Source organism: Branchiostoma floridae, chromosome 4 (genome assembly GCF_000003815.2).
Source record: "Branchiostoma floridae strain S238N-H82 chromosome 4, Bfl_VNyyK, whole genome shotgun sequence".
Classification (NCBI taxonomy): Eukaryota; Metazoa; Chordata; class Leptocardii; order Amphioxiformes; family Branchiostomatidae; genus Branchiostoma; species Branchiostoma floridae.
This window is the reverse complement of record NC_049982.1, coordinates 15527557-15543491: the sequence shown is the minus strand read 5'-3', so window position 1 is coordinate 15543491 and position 15935 is coordinate 15527557. Positions and strand designations below refer to the sequence as shown.

Genomic DNA, 15935 nt, shown 5'->3' with positions numbered 1-15935 from the left:
TGTTACCAAGTCTGCCTGTTGGACAAAAAAGGAGCACCGGTAAATCAGAAAGTTAAGTCTACAGTGAAATAGATGCAGCAAGTTTCCAAACATTCCTGTGGTCAGGTTATGTGTCTCATTTAAAATGCTTTGATTTCTTTAAATCGTATTGTTGCAAAACTGCTTCAACACAGTTGCCAGCACTAGTTGTATTGGCTTTGAAGAGACTTACAAAGTCAACAGCCTTCCTGTTTGTCCCCAGAAATAAACCAATTAGAAACATAACTTTACTTACAGTATTAAACAAAATTATAGTGTTCAACAGATGTAATATATGTCATGGGAATCAATCAACTGGATACACATGTTGAGCTGTTGATGACCTTTTGACCTTTGTGAAGCATTTGTCTTGGATCAACACAAAATGAACCATTCCCAAGTGTATCAAGGAGTCCACTACTGAATATCTTGTCATTCAACTTTACTCTAACATCTACCCACCCTTTAGTGCTGAGGACCAGACCATCTTGAAATACTACAATGTATGTCGAAATTATACATCAATAAATTGAAAAAGCCACCATCCATGCATTCTGAGTTTTAAGATATCTGTCACTTTGTCTCTTATGTCCCTCTCCTGGAGCATGAGTTTCTGAAACATCCTCTTCATGTCTCTGACATTTTCTTTCAATCCCCTTTCCTTAAACGTAATTGCAGAGCCTGTAGCTGGAGGCACTGAATAGTGTTCCCTGGGCTCCTGTTCCCTGTAACCTTCTCTGTGCAATTAGCGTACATCTACGTGTATAGTGTACATGTCCAGCAGGAGACTCTTTGATACGTGATGCCTCCTGTTGTTCAGTTTCCACACAGGAGGTTTTTTATTGGGCCATATTGAAAGAACCCTGCTGAGAAATGTACAATTACAAATTGTGTGTGTCAATCAGTGCCTGGACTATCTTGCCCCAAATCAGCATGATTTATGGGGTTTAAGTTGGACCATACATTATACTGACTCCCAGTCCTCATGATCAGTCTGCAGAATTATGAAATTGGCAGAATGGAGTGTGAACAATTTGGCCCGTCCGTGCATAGCAATTTGTTTCCCCATCATAATAACGTTACATGTAGAATTACATGGCAGTATGACAAAAATGAAGGGTTTCAGTTTTCCAACAGGAAAAAAATGCATCTAAAGGTGTACAATACACATCAGCGATATGCATGGTTTATTGTTTAATCTGGCTTTTTGGGGGGGGGGGGATTCTCCTGTCGGTTCAACAGATGTGCAGGCAGACGGGCATTTACCTGTTTGCCTGACCTGCACATGACTTTTTATGGTGAAGGAGGGGTGTGCAATTCCTTCTCCACCCGCTCGTCTACTGGAGCACTAAGTCTCAAAGGGACAGAACTGTATGATTAATATGGCTAATCAAAAGAATAAGACTTCTATCATAGTGGTATTACATTGGAACTAGAGTTCGGCGACCTCATACCTCCATGAAAATTTAGAGCTTTCGTAACTTTCATGCAATTGACTAACACATTAACATAATTTATGCATGGTGTTGTTCATCATTGACTAACGTACACATGTCACAGTTGTAAAATTCCCATTATTAATCATAAAGCAGTTTTGCAATTTTTACATAAATTATGCAAATAAGCGCCTCATTACCATATTTGGTATCTGCTTATATTCCACCTATCGTAATTAACATGTGTTACATGTATTGAGGTCCAGTTATTGAAAACAATGGAACTATACAATTTCCTCATTAATTATGCAAATTAAGTCCTCATTTGCATAACATGTATATCATTATGAACATCTTTGCCTAAGCTACCCGCATGCCTAAAATGCAGGCAATCCATCGTTTCTTTCTGCAGTTATCCTCTTTGGAGTGTCTTGACCAAAATACCCATGCAGTTCCACAATTAAATGTTAGGGGGCTGAAACTTGCTCCACTTTTTCATGACACTAAAAGCTATCTACCACCAAAATATCAAGACCATAGCATGTCTGGAACAAGAGATACATTGAAAAAACTGCTATGATAGAATATTCTCATTAATTATGCAAATGTACTCCTGTTTTGCATAATTAGTATCTTATCTTGTAAAACATTGTCTAAGGTACCTACATACCAAAAATGATGAAAATCCGTTGTTCCCTTCTTGAGTTATCGTCTTCAGAAGTTTTTGACAAAAATGCCCCTGCTTTCCCAAAACTAGACGCTAGGGGGCCCAAACTTATGTCATTTATTTCTGAGCACAAGAGCTATCTAAAACTTCAAAATCGTGACCATAGCTTGCTCAGAACACGAGATAGCAAACCCGGAAGTTGCGCTGCAGTACCAAGGGAAGCCGCTAGGGAGACCAAAATCTAATCATTTCCAGCTTTCACCACACCCTACCAACACACCAAGTATGAAACCAATCCACCAAGCCGTTCTTGAGTTATTTTGTTTACACACAGACAGACACACAGACACACAGACAGACACACAGACACACAGACAAACACAGGGTAAATAAATTTCACGCAAATGACTAAGACATTGACATAATTTATGCATGGTGTTGTTCATCATTGACAATCGTACACATGTCGCAATTATAAAATTCCCATTATTAATCATAAAATGGTTTTGCAATTTTTACATAAATTATGCAAATAAGTTCCTCATTACCATATTTAGTATCTGCTTATATTCCACCTATCATAATTAACATGTGTTACATTTATCAGAAGTCCAGTTATAGAAAACAATGGAATTATACAATTTCCTCATTACTTATGCAAATTAAGTCCTCATTTGCATAACATGTATATCATTATGAACATCTTTGCCTAAGGTACCCGCATGCCTAATATGATGGCAATCCGTTAATCCTTCCTGCAGTTATCCTCTTTGGAATGTCTTGACAAAAATGCTCCTGCAGTTCCTAAATTGAATGTTAGGGGGCTGAAACTTGCTCCACTTTGTCATGACACTGAAAGCTATCTACCACCCAAATTTCAAGACCATATAACGTCCAAGACAAGAGATACATAGAAAAAACTGCTATGATTGAATGTTGTCATTAATTATGCAAATTTGCTCCTATTTTGCATAATTAGTATTTCATCTTGTACAACATTGCCCAAGGTACCTACATACCAAAAATCATGAAAATCCGTTGTTCCCTTCTTGAGTTATCCTCGTCAGAAGTTTTTGACAAAAATGCCCCTGCTATCCCAAAACTAGACGCTAGGGGGGCCAAACTTATGTCACTTCTTCCTGAGCACAAGAGCTATCTAATACTCAAAAATCGTGACCATAGCATGTTCAGAACACCAAGATAGCAAAACCGGAAGTTGCGCTGCAGTACCAAGGGGAGCCGCTAGGGGGCCCAAAATCTAATCATTTCCAGCTTTCATCACACCCTACCAACACACCAACTATCAAACCAATCCACCCAGCCGTTCTTGAGTTATCTTGTTTACACACAGACAGACACACAGACAAACGCGGGGTAAAATATAACCTCCATGAAATTTCATGGAGGTAATAAGTCACATACACATGTATTGCTGACTGATGCATATGGCCATGCACAAAGCTACCAGTTTCTGTAAATGTCAGGTATCTCATCCCAGCATACTTTTACGTTTGAGGCAAACATTATCCATAATCTATGAAAGGGAGGTTACCTTGATTGTAAAAAAAATAAATGCAATATCTCTGAAAATGAGATGTCTTTTAATTCTTTTTATTGGAGCTATTTGCTATCTCTAAACATCAGATTCTCCTTTTATTTCTTTTATTTAGGTTTCTTTATCTCTTTGTGGTAATCAAGATAGTTTGTTCCAAAAGCTACCCATATTGGGAAAAAAAACATCCCTCTCAGAAAATCGGAAAACAAAACCTTTTTCTTCAAAAACTTTGGCCTGAACGGAAAACACTGAAAAACATGGGACAAACCAAAGGTGACAGGCACATCAGGTTATTGGCACATAACATTCAAATGACCGGTGCGCAATTCCATGTTTCTCCCCACAGCCATGAATTTAGATTGCCACATTGTAAATGACCATAAAATCAGCCTCTAGCAGAGCAACCAAAACGGAAACCATCTTCGCCACCTTTAAATGTGAATGACTCCAGGGAGTTTGTACACATGTGTGGATTGAGCTGCAATTGATTGGCCAGGTACAAAATGGTGCCACGTACGTCTAAAAAAGTTAACACATTTAAACAAGTTATCCATTGAAGTATACTTCTTCCTTATGACCCCTGCTTCTCACAGGCTACAAAGAAAAATGTTGAATTTGTGTCTACTCCAATCATTGTATGAAATCCTTCCACATTGTCATAACTGGTGTACATGTATAATATACAATGTATATAACTCAAGTACATATAACAGTAACTACCTGGTTAGCTTGTCCTTCCAAACTTAAACATATGCTATAGTACACACACAGCAAGATTCATATATCTTAGATAAGAAATTGTGATAATAAAGTAAATAGAGCATGTAGTTCTGCATGAGAAGCTGCCATGGAAACACTCTGTCGTAAAAGTCAAGATTTCCTCCATCGGTCAACCTAAAGCGAACATTAAAGTCACGTTACATCAGCTACTCTTTTCCTCACTGACCCAAAAACGTGAAGTGAAACTTTAATGCTGTGAACAGAATGCAGTGATCAGTGGCTTATCATTCTTCCATCAATGATTACGAAAATACACTGAACAATGATTCTCCAACAATCTACCACGATGCATCATTGATTCATATATCTGAAAGCATCTATTAGATGGACTACAAAATGGACTACTCCTGAGATTTACTTTGTTCTCCTAACTACCCCTGTGACTGACAAGGGCACCTTGGTGGTACAGTACAAGGAAGGGCAGAACTTCTGTATGTATGAGGGCACTATGTATGCTACCCAGTGGGCCAGGAGAGCTCTACCGAGGCACATTCATCTTCCCGGAGATTTGAGACAAGCCAGCAAATTGCAAAAAATTGGATCACCCCCAACACATTAGTGCAGTGCACGATAGGCAAAAGCTCTCCAGCTATATCATTCAGATAAGAAACTCTGATGTTGGATCCAACAAATGTAGGGCCCTTGATTGGGATCTAACCTCCTTCTCCAATTTAGGTTCTTGTCCCCGTGGTATGGTACAGTTAGAGTACATTACATGCCGAAATGGATCATTAGTTTACTTATACTGGAAAGATAAGCTCTGCATTATGACTTCCATCAATTTCAAGGCAGCAATTTCTACACACCATAATTCAAAGTACAGAACAAAATTGCCGATGCAGCCGCATATCCCCTTCGGATGGTAAGCGAATTTAGATGGAACAGAAAGTTGTGTGGGTGGGTCGAGGTGGGCCCTGTCGCAGCAACAGGATTGGATACGATGCCCTGGGGGCGCCTTACACGAGAAGTTACAGAACTGGGTCAATCAGATCACGGAAGCCGTGAGGAATGAGTGCCGCACTTCCAAAGGAGGTGGTTAACAGGAAAGCGCTGGCAGCGCACTATCAAGAGATGAATCTACTGACCTTTCTTGCCCTAATAAATGTGGAAGGCGTTTGACTCCAGGCTGCTATTAGCAAAGCTGGCCTGGTCACAGCATATGGCATGTTTACTTTATCACGGCTATCTCTATGGGCTGGTACATGAATACCTGTATATCTCTATGTACATCAAAGAACACATGCAACTACTCACGGATGACTTTGCTTAACTGTGCTGAATGTCATCTGCTCAAGGACTTCGTAACAGCTGCTTTTATCGCATGTGGCAATCTCAAGAAGTTTGGGAAGTGAAATTATAGACATCATAGCAAAAATTTCATTAAAATTCTTCAACACTTTCCAAACAACTGTGTTGATAATGGATGTGGAAGGAAAATGTATGGGTTAGACCAACTGCTAGTTATTTCATATGCTCCCCTGTGTAAATTGTGGATACAGGGAGTTGTGCATGTTGCAAATATCACGACATTAAGTCAATAAACATCAGATTGACAGCATAATGTTGGCTACTGTTCCAGAGCTGACCCAGTGACCCCATCCTGCCCCTCCCATTTATATGTGTGCCTCAGGCCATCATCAAACCTGGGAGGTAATCCCCACTGAAGCAGAGAGCATATGTCAAACCAAGGACAATATATAATGTCCTTGGTCAAACCAAGACAGGTATTCAATTCTCATTTCATCATCTGAAAGTCATATGCCATGTTGTAATCTGTTGGTACTTGTTTATGATTAGACTTGATAAGGACAACAATTTGGCTAGAGCTGCCTCTTACTTAGTGTACAATGGTCTTGTGCAAAGGTGCATTATATGTAGGTATGTGTGCCACCAGACTGAATAGTTTACACAAACAGAACCTTCCTGACTGTTGATGACAAAGAAAAACTTGATACATTAAATTTTGTATTTAGATTAAATACCTCACAAAAGCAAGTTGCCAAGGGAATATGCACAACTTTCATTTGATAATTCAAACATCAAACACAAGGACCATTGACAAGATTGCAAGTGCTGATCAAGACAGTCCTGTCATTGACACCATCTAATTTTTCTCATATATTTACAATGAAGGGATATGTAACTTGTAGAATCATATCAAGTATTAAATAAACAACTTGAAAGGACTATTAATTAAGTTCATTTTTCTGTTACCCAAGTTTGATGACACATATAAGATTTGGGTGCCTCGGCATCCTCAGAAGAATCACTTCTCTGAGCCCGTCACCATCATCAGCCCTGCCCTGTACAGACTCTGCACTTCAGAACTAGGTCATTCAGAACATTTTCATCATGAGAAATTAGCGGCACTCTTGTGAGGACGTTCCGCTAAGAGGAAAGCACTGATGTGGATTTATTGGGCAGTGGACCCGCTGACCCCTCGGCCCAATCTCATGTCCGAGAAGCTGTACTGGGAGCTATCATTAGGCAGACTGACCTTCACAGCACTTCCTGGGGAAACACCCGGACTCCCACCGCACACATTTGTCTGGATAAGATTGTGTGCCAATTATATGATATCGCTAACAGTATAATGTTGATTTTATTTCAAATTATCAGTTTGCACAATAAATAAAGATAACAACGATATCTTACATCACCAACCTCACCCTACCCATGACAGCAGCTACAGTAATGGTGTTTAATGAAATGGCATGGTATCTTTGGTTCATCCTTCAGAAGATCATCCTTTATTACAATATCACAACGTGAATATGAAACTTCAAACAATAATACACATCAGATCTGAACAACTTCAGTCATCCAGAAGCATGTTTGCTCATGGCTGATCCTGTATCAAAGCCTTTTGAAATCCCCCAATTAGGATTGAGCACTCTCCTATCTGAATTCACCATTAAATCATCCCCCTCCCAGCTTACTCCTCACTAATAGGCCACAATGCCTTTGATCTGGGCCTTTATGAAAGTAAAGCCCTTTTATGTAGGTCAGCTAGCAGCACTCTCCTCAAACTCTTTAAACACCTCAACTTCCACCAAATCCGTTCTCGGCTTCTCTGATGAATAAGTATAGTTATTCACATGTAGATGAGGTAAAGCTTTAATCTACGTCAGGCTGTTGATGGTTAGAAACCTCCGGCAATTTGCAGTGCTCACCCTGCCTATCTTTAAACATGACACACTCTGGCTTAGGTACAAGCTGATGGTAAGTGGATTGTACCTAATAAAATACGGAGGGATAAAAGTACTCGTCAGCTAGTGGGACCTGGATCACATGAAACTTTCCACACCAAGTTAACACAGGCTTTTTAGGAAGAAATTGAACCCACTAAATGGTACCAGTCTACCTAAGTAATATATCATAATTATGTCTAAATCAAAACCTAGATCAAAAGTACCAAGAGAAATCATTTCCCTGCCAAGGTAACAAGGTGCAATTTGTAATCATAAGAAATGGTAAGAAATGTTGAGACCCTCCCAAAGGACGTTTATTGGTTAAACATTACAATCAATCAAACTCAAAAGAAGACCTTGAAAAGAAAGTGCTTCATACATTCACACTAGCATTATTTTGTGGGCATATTCGATAACAATACCATGGCAGGTCTACATGAAACAAAACCGACCTTGAAAACTTTGTAGTGGTTGAAAGTTCTTGAAGGGTCATTTGTATAAAACAATTTCCTGGATATCAGTGACAGAACTAGGCCACAGCTGATAATGTTCACACAACTGATGGCTGGGGTGTAAAAGAGCATCTGACAATCAAACTGTAAATCATCATGATATTATACCTGCAGTAAGACATACTTGTCCTCTCTGACCTTGGCCACAAGCTAAATACAGCTTTAGACTGATGTACTGACAACACCCTGCCATATCAATGATGTACTGTGAGAGCTTATTGCAACAATCCTATAAAAAGCATACAACAACACAGAAAGGAATTGGCAGCAGGTAATGTAAAATTGGGACACTGGGAGATGATACAATGTAATTTTGTCCTTGCTATAGAGTCATTGAGACAATTTATGTTGGAAGTGCAATTCTTTTCCTTGGCAGTGTACATTCCTGTTTCCATCCCTAATCATGAGAAATGCTGCTGTAAAATCATGTTAGTTGTCCAGTTAGTGTATCTGATTTATAGAAGCTGGCACATTTGCCACAACCTTAATTGTTTTTCTTGCAGTTTCCCTTTTTACTGGTGTTCTCACATGGTTTTTTTATTGATCAACGACCAAAAGTACACATCACAGTCTTAGGGGATGTACTCCAGCAAATTGCTAAAACTACAGCGTGCTGTTTTCTCACCTTGAACTGCCCAAAACACTGCACAGTATGAAAGTACTTTTAACAAGGAAAACACAGGAGAGGCTCTTCTGATAAACTGAAGTGCTGAAAATGTTGTTGTAGCAGCATGCATTGGTGATATCAGCACTTGTGAAATCTGCACACATCACTGCTAGGGCTGCCTGGAAGGGTGTAATTGTGTTGTGGTTGTCAGCAATAGTCTATGGGGGGAAAGTTGGCTTGCCTGCCATTATACTTACATGAGGCAGTGGGGTTGGGAAACTCTCAGGGCAAAGATTGTACTTCTCCAATTTTAGAAAATCACCCTCAGTTCTGCTCGTGCAAACACTGTCACTGTCTGCAGAATACTGTACATGCAGAAATGTTCGCAGTGGATTAATGTTCTCGCGGTTTTCGCAGTGACCATTTCACCGCGAACTTAAAACCACCGCGAACATTTTTCTATTATGGTATTAGACTGCAGTCTAACGTGTTACCGCGAAATTAAAACCACCACAAAAAGTCCTTTTTCCCGCAACCGCGAACTTAAATCCCAGCGAACTTAAATGCATTTACAGTATCTCTGGAGTGACATCTCTTTGTCAAGGGTTAGGTCTGTGTGTGTGGATCCATAGATTTAACTTGACATGGCCTATGCTGGGACTATTGCGTGGGCCTTGGTTCACTGGCCAGGAGATGGGAAAATAATAACAATAACAGCAGGCCCATGAGGGCGGTTCCAAACAGACCTGTACAGGGAAAAGTTATTACCCATGGAGGAGGATATGGTGTATTAGATGAAACTAATTTATTAACGTAATAAACATTCTGATTCTAGTAGGAAAAGCCATCTCCTGAAATCATGCTGCACAGCACATTTCTTGGAAGTCATGTGGCTCCATGATATGCAAGTTGGTGATTTATAAGGGGATGTTCAAAAACAAATTAGTATTGTATTGCAGTAACACTTACTACTTTAGTTTGCGTCCCTGCAGTTGGACAAAACAAGAAAATAAGAAACAAGAGATAGGTAGTTAAGTCATGCAGTAAGTCTAATCCATACAAACCTGAATTCATGTTTTTTTCCATTTTTATCAAATAAATACCATTCCCCCTTATATCAAATTGTTGTTGGCTCTTCGCAATCTTATTCTCAAAACATTCCCAGCTACAACTGTTCTTTCCTGTGTCGCTGTCCAAAGATACACGTCATTGCCCTTCCAAACCATGACATTTCTGGGAAACCATAGAGTAGGTCAGCATGCTACAATCACCCTACCATTTGAGTTGCTCACGGACCTTCAATAATGCGAGATCACACGGGTCAGTTTGGCTGGATAGTCTCCTAAGTATGATTGATGGAGAAAGCAAAGTCACTGTCCTGTCAGGAAGAACGTGAACAACTCCACAATCCTGCAGGCAACTCAATTATGGATGGACTACAATGTATAATGGGGGATTAATACATGTGTATATGGCGCCATAATGCACATGAGAAGTTGATGCAGAGTCTGGCTGCTCGGTCAATAGCAGTATTAGTGACACAATTGGATGCAGCTGGGCTAGCTAGAGTACAGACAGTACATTAGTTAGAATAAGATGAACACAGAAAGTACACCCCCCATTTAATGTCACAAGCACACATGCCCATGTAGAGTAATATTCGTACCAAGCCTAAAAATCAATTTTTTCAGTTCTGTTTTATACTGGTATTTCCATTTGTTTGAAAATGATAAAAAGGTTATTTTCTCCACTTACCTGTTGTAACTAACAAAGAGGTAAGTGGAGAAAATAACCTTTTTATCAATTTCTAGAATATATCCTTCTATATGCAAATGGTACTGTCTATATGCAAACAGTTACTGTTGATTAGCAAAGATTAGTCAACAAGGTCAAAAGTAAGGTCCATCATGCAATCTACAAAGCAACTTAATTGCCATCAGGTTACATTACAGAGAAGATCAACATGTGCAATGCTGCATTTTTGCTGAAGGTCAGAGTCGTAAACTAACCACCTCTTGCTCCCACTCTTTGTTTTATGGCAGATTGGTGCAAACTGTTGCCACCTCCATATTAATTCTGATGACACTTGCCTAATTTGTAGGCTTTCCATTAAAGCAGTGCAAATAACAGCGCATCACACCAACATATTTTACGGGTTGATTACTATGTGCAGCACCAATCTTTCCCCACAGAATTATGTGCCATCTGTTCAATACAGCAATGCAGCTTTGGAAAATGGAATCAAACATGCAGAACAAGCATAGAAGAAGTGTCTCTTAGAATTTCAAGGCCGTTCCAACACATTTGACTCAAAGGACTGAAGTGAGAATCGATTTTCGTTTCATCAAGGTTACTTCAAACATACAAAAAACATTCTATGATAGATTAAAATTAATGATTAAGAATGTCAAGGTCTTTCTCACTTATTTCATAGAGAATAGTGTATATCTGCTTCAATATAATGTGTATTACACTGTAAGTATACGAGCGAGAGAAAAAATTACACGTAATTATGAAATATCAAATGCTTCACAGCTTCTAGGTTAACACATTTTTTATATTAGCCTAACTCAGAATGTGACTGGCAGGACGCGCATTCTCTGTCCTTAGGAGACCCCTCCCCCTCCCAAAACAGTAGGAAGACCTTAATTGCTTTGCCACTGTAAATCCCATAGACTAACGTTTTGGGAACAATTGAAATAGCAAAGTCATTACAACTCATGCTATGTGCAGATCAAATTAAATTATAGCTATCAGATGTTAAACTTTGTACATTGAGGGCTCCATTGGGTAGGTGAGGGAATATACAATATAAATGTCAAGTAAACTTTCGTCAGAGGAATACTTTTTGCTAAGTTGCATGTAAAGAAAAATAAAGGTAGAGACCACAGTGTAAGAAATACCTTAATTTTTGTACAGTGAATTTAGGCCTTGTGCTTTTCCAACATACATGTAATATATAATGTGAGGTGTCAAGTTCATGCATGTAGCAGCTCCTGATCTAGGTGTGAGTATTCCTTTTAAACCGGTAGATGTTGTTCAGTAAACACTTATGAGACTGGATTTGTTGCCATCTGGCATACAGTATACGTATGTATGTACATGTGCCATCTCATGGCAATGGGGACATCTTCCCCCCATGGCAAGCAACATTGAGCCATAATCCCGGCTTAGCAAAGTAATCCATCACCAGAGGCTACAAATGCACTGCGTGTCAGAGCTGATGCGAGGATGGGAAGGTTGCACGATAGTCTTCTCTCACAAGGGAGAAACCTATCGGTAACATCAAAGACATGTCACTCCGGCTATGCAATGCAGAAAATAGACACAAATTGTGAAGATGCTCTCATGGGAGGGGGAGGAATCCTTGCTGCTAATACAAATGTTCTCTTTACCTTGATGCAGCTTTGTACCAAAACCCTCTCTCTACTATATGCAATGATGCAAGAAGAGCTATTCACATGAATGTGATTGTCTGGCATACCGAGTTTACTTCAAGTAAGGACCCGATGTTTGAGTAAGTTTAGCCACACGGTTGACACACTAACTTCCTAACTTTCATCTCACCCACGATGTGTTCTGTTCCTAATCTGAATATTCTCCCAATCCACATCACAAGACGGTCAACATTTTGTAGGTCAATACAGCCCTACTGAACAAACTAAAGCCTATCAATGGTGGTATCTAATGCCACTTCCTGATTCAGTAGGCCATTCCATGAAGCCCCAAAAGTTTGAGTCAATTCAAAGAACCAAATACTGTAATTAAATCTGTAACAGCCTTTATTCTTGCTCTCACAACAGACTATCAGTATGATGGCGAGCGCCATCCATCTCGGTGGACACCTATTGATTTGGTCCTATAGTGCACAGAGACATCGTGGCACCATCCTAAGGCTTACGGTAATGCAGGTCCAGCCCTTCATCAGGTCTAACAAGATAGCCAGGGCCCTCAGAGTCCTGCCAAGTTGACTCCATTGACTCTTCTGACAAGGGCACCAAATTTGGGCAACACATTCGACAAGAGTTATGTTGTCTTTTCCATAAGTGTTGTCGTGTTTTTCACACAAGCATTATAAATTTTTCACACAAGTTCGCAACTTCAACCCTGCTGATGCACATTGCATGCTGCACGTAACACACATGTACAGCAAAGATGAGCTCTGAGAATGGGGAAGGTTGAAAGATTCTCTTCAATACTACAATTTGTACTAACCTGATGAGCAAACAGGAGTTTAAAAAAATCGTTAGAGCAAAACTTAAGCTTCTCCACCAATTCAAAGTCAAGTGAGTTACAGTACATGAGTAACGGGAATTGGGGTTATTGCCAGAAAAGAAGCACTCCTCACTATTCTGTTGAGAGCAAAGAGAGAAGCTATTTGCTCCACCTAGACCAGAGATGGGATCCCTGTTTGACAAGCATTGATGCTTTAAAAAATTGCATGCTGTCATGTCCCTTGAAAATCAATTGGCAGTGACTGTTGTTTATGAGGGCAACTCTTGACTTTGACCAAATAAGATGGCTCACAGTGTGTCTGCTCTGGGACAATATATTGATTGAAACTCTCTTATGATGAAAAGAGATACATGGAGACATATCGCCCTGTCATCTTCCATACTTTAATTGTGATAACAGGGAATTGGTGTTTCATGGACGGTCGATACAGGACTTCCTGCGGGACAACGATAACGGATCAAATTTACACATTTGTCCTTGCCTTCCTGAAACTACACGATTCATATTATCGATCACGCCAAATCAACATTGAGAAAACAAGGCACAACCTTGCCTACAAGTCTAAAGTGAGTAGTACACCATTATGCATGTCAAATGCAGCTACGTACATTGGATCTTATGTACACCTACATGTACATGTTGCTTCTAGCAAAGTCTACATTTTGTATGTACGGCATATTATTCAATGAGGAGTTGTAAAAACCCTTGAATTACAGTGTATGACCACAACTCCATAAAACAAAAGTTGGAGTTGGGTTCATCTATCAAAGTTGGATGAACCCAAAAACTACTCACAGACAAAGTTTGATATGTCTCTGGATGATACAATAGCACTCTGTGTATAGTGAAGTATGCTGCTTAAATTTGGCTACATCTTCATTATTCCCCGTCCATTTTATATATTTATCTGTCCGTTGAAAATATGTTTCACAAAGATGTGAAATATATGTAAGATTACAAACTTGAGGACAGAAAACAAAAACAGACAGACATGTGTAATCCTCTGTTTGACAAGAACATTCCAGAAGTGGTTTATTGTAATTTTGCAAGACTGGTAAAAGAATGTCTACACTCTGATTACTGGCACTTGATATTTGGGGCTTTCAAGAGCAGTTTGAAATACCACCTATATACCATCTATGGTGATCTATATTTCAACACATTCCATCAAGGCAACTTCTGGATGCAGAACAACTGTAAATCCAACTTGTAGGAAAGACATTTCAATGTCATAATAGGCTATGAATACATTTCCTCAACTGAGCTATATAATAGCTATTTTCCTGTTATCAACTGACAATCTCACTGACAGTTTCAGCCACTCTGTCTAGCTTGACTGATTCTCAGATTAAAGGAGTGTTACCTGAACTCTCAACAATGCTGTGAAAGTGTTCTATCTTCAGACACATTTGTATATCTGCTAGGGGCACTTTCAGCCTAAGATGCCTGAACCAAAGCCTTTAAAAGGGTCTTGATTATCAAAGTGCATAGAAATGACCCCAAGCAACTACAAACAAGACAGCCCTTGCAGAGGATCAAAAGATAAAAGAAAGTCTCAGAGCCTTTTTTGCATATTTTTCATACTGCTTTCTTCTTCCTTCCAGTATGTTAAATTTGCTTCTTCTTGTTATCTAAATCTACAAGCCTTCAGCCTACTAGTCAAGCATAACATCTCTCAACAGCGAAGGGTCCTCAAATTGGCAATTCTACTAAAACATCCACTGCAAGGAGACTTCAAAGACCTACAACCATGTTGTGCATATACTATGGTATTTTCACTTCAGCTCTCTCCACACTGATAGGATCCAAAAGACTACTTTCTCCTCCAAAGCTGTGCTAAAAGTGTTTGCAGTTAAGCTGTGCCCTGCCAATGTCTAACTAACCTTGCAATGTTGATGTGATTTGCACTCTAAAGTTGGAGGGAAACCAATTTCCTGTGGAGACACAGGATGATTGTTAATGGATCTTCTTCATCTGCTGAGATGAAGGACTTGATTGAAGCTTGCATGGGGACCATAATCAATGACGAACACTTGTAGGCCACTTCAACAAAAATTACTTCAAATCTTGAAGTAAAGGCTGTTGTGTACGGTTACCCTTGAAACACCAGTTTAACTTTGTACAAGTTTCCAAGGCCAAAAATTTTGTGACCTTAGGAAATTCCTATTCTCATTTTTTCAGTGTTAACTTTTAGCTGAAAAGCTTTCATGTAGGTATAAAAGGGAAGAACACACATTTTAACCTACCTGTTAACTAAAGTTAAAGTAAGAACCATAGGCACACTTACATAAGACACAGAGGAAGAGTTTGCAGGAAGTTGATAAGTTGGATGTATTGAAAGTACCTGGCAATGATGGATGCAATGTGTTCATGTACCTACAGCTTCATGAGTGATAAACTAGAGGGGTCACCTACCTCCCAATGGGAGGGTGTTTTTCTAAAACACTTTTTGCTTCCAGCTATTCAAGTGTTACAGAGAAGCTACACAGCCTTTCCACTTACTGTCAGGTTTAGCACTTAAGAAACTAGCTGGAAAAGAAACTCAGTCTTGACCTTTTCTTTGATGTCTGGCAAAGACATTACAACTATATGCAAACATATCAACTGAGGAATGTTCTTAAACTTGTGCAATTATCTAATCATGCAGATGTTCAAAGTACATACCCTACATGTACCAATTACACAAATTAAACCTTTATTTAAAAAAATGAGTAGATTAATGATCGAAGTGCATTGAAATTTGATAGACTCTGGGCTATGCTTTCCAGTTCAAATACAGAACAAGCAGTATAGGTTCAGATGAGACATAACATCACATCTGCAAATAACTTCATCAGGTTGGAAATTATTCATATGGTAAGGTTCTTTAGGCTTAACCAGGGAGTACTTACATCCAATTTTTTTATGTCTGTCAGACATCATCATCAGGGTTA

General features: G+C 39.3%; 1 protein-coding gene across 4 annotated transcripts in view; it reads right to left on the bottom strand.

Annotated features, from left to right (window-relative positions):
* Positions 1 to 15935, bottom strand: part of LOC118413017 (protein FAM53A-like) — a 95708-nt gene that overhangs the window by 7814 nt on the left and 71959 nt on the right. The window lies entirely within an intron of this gene.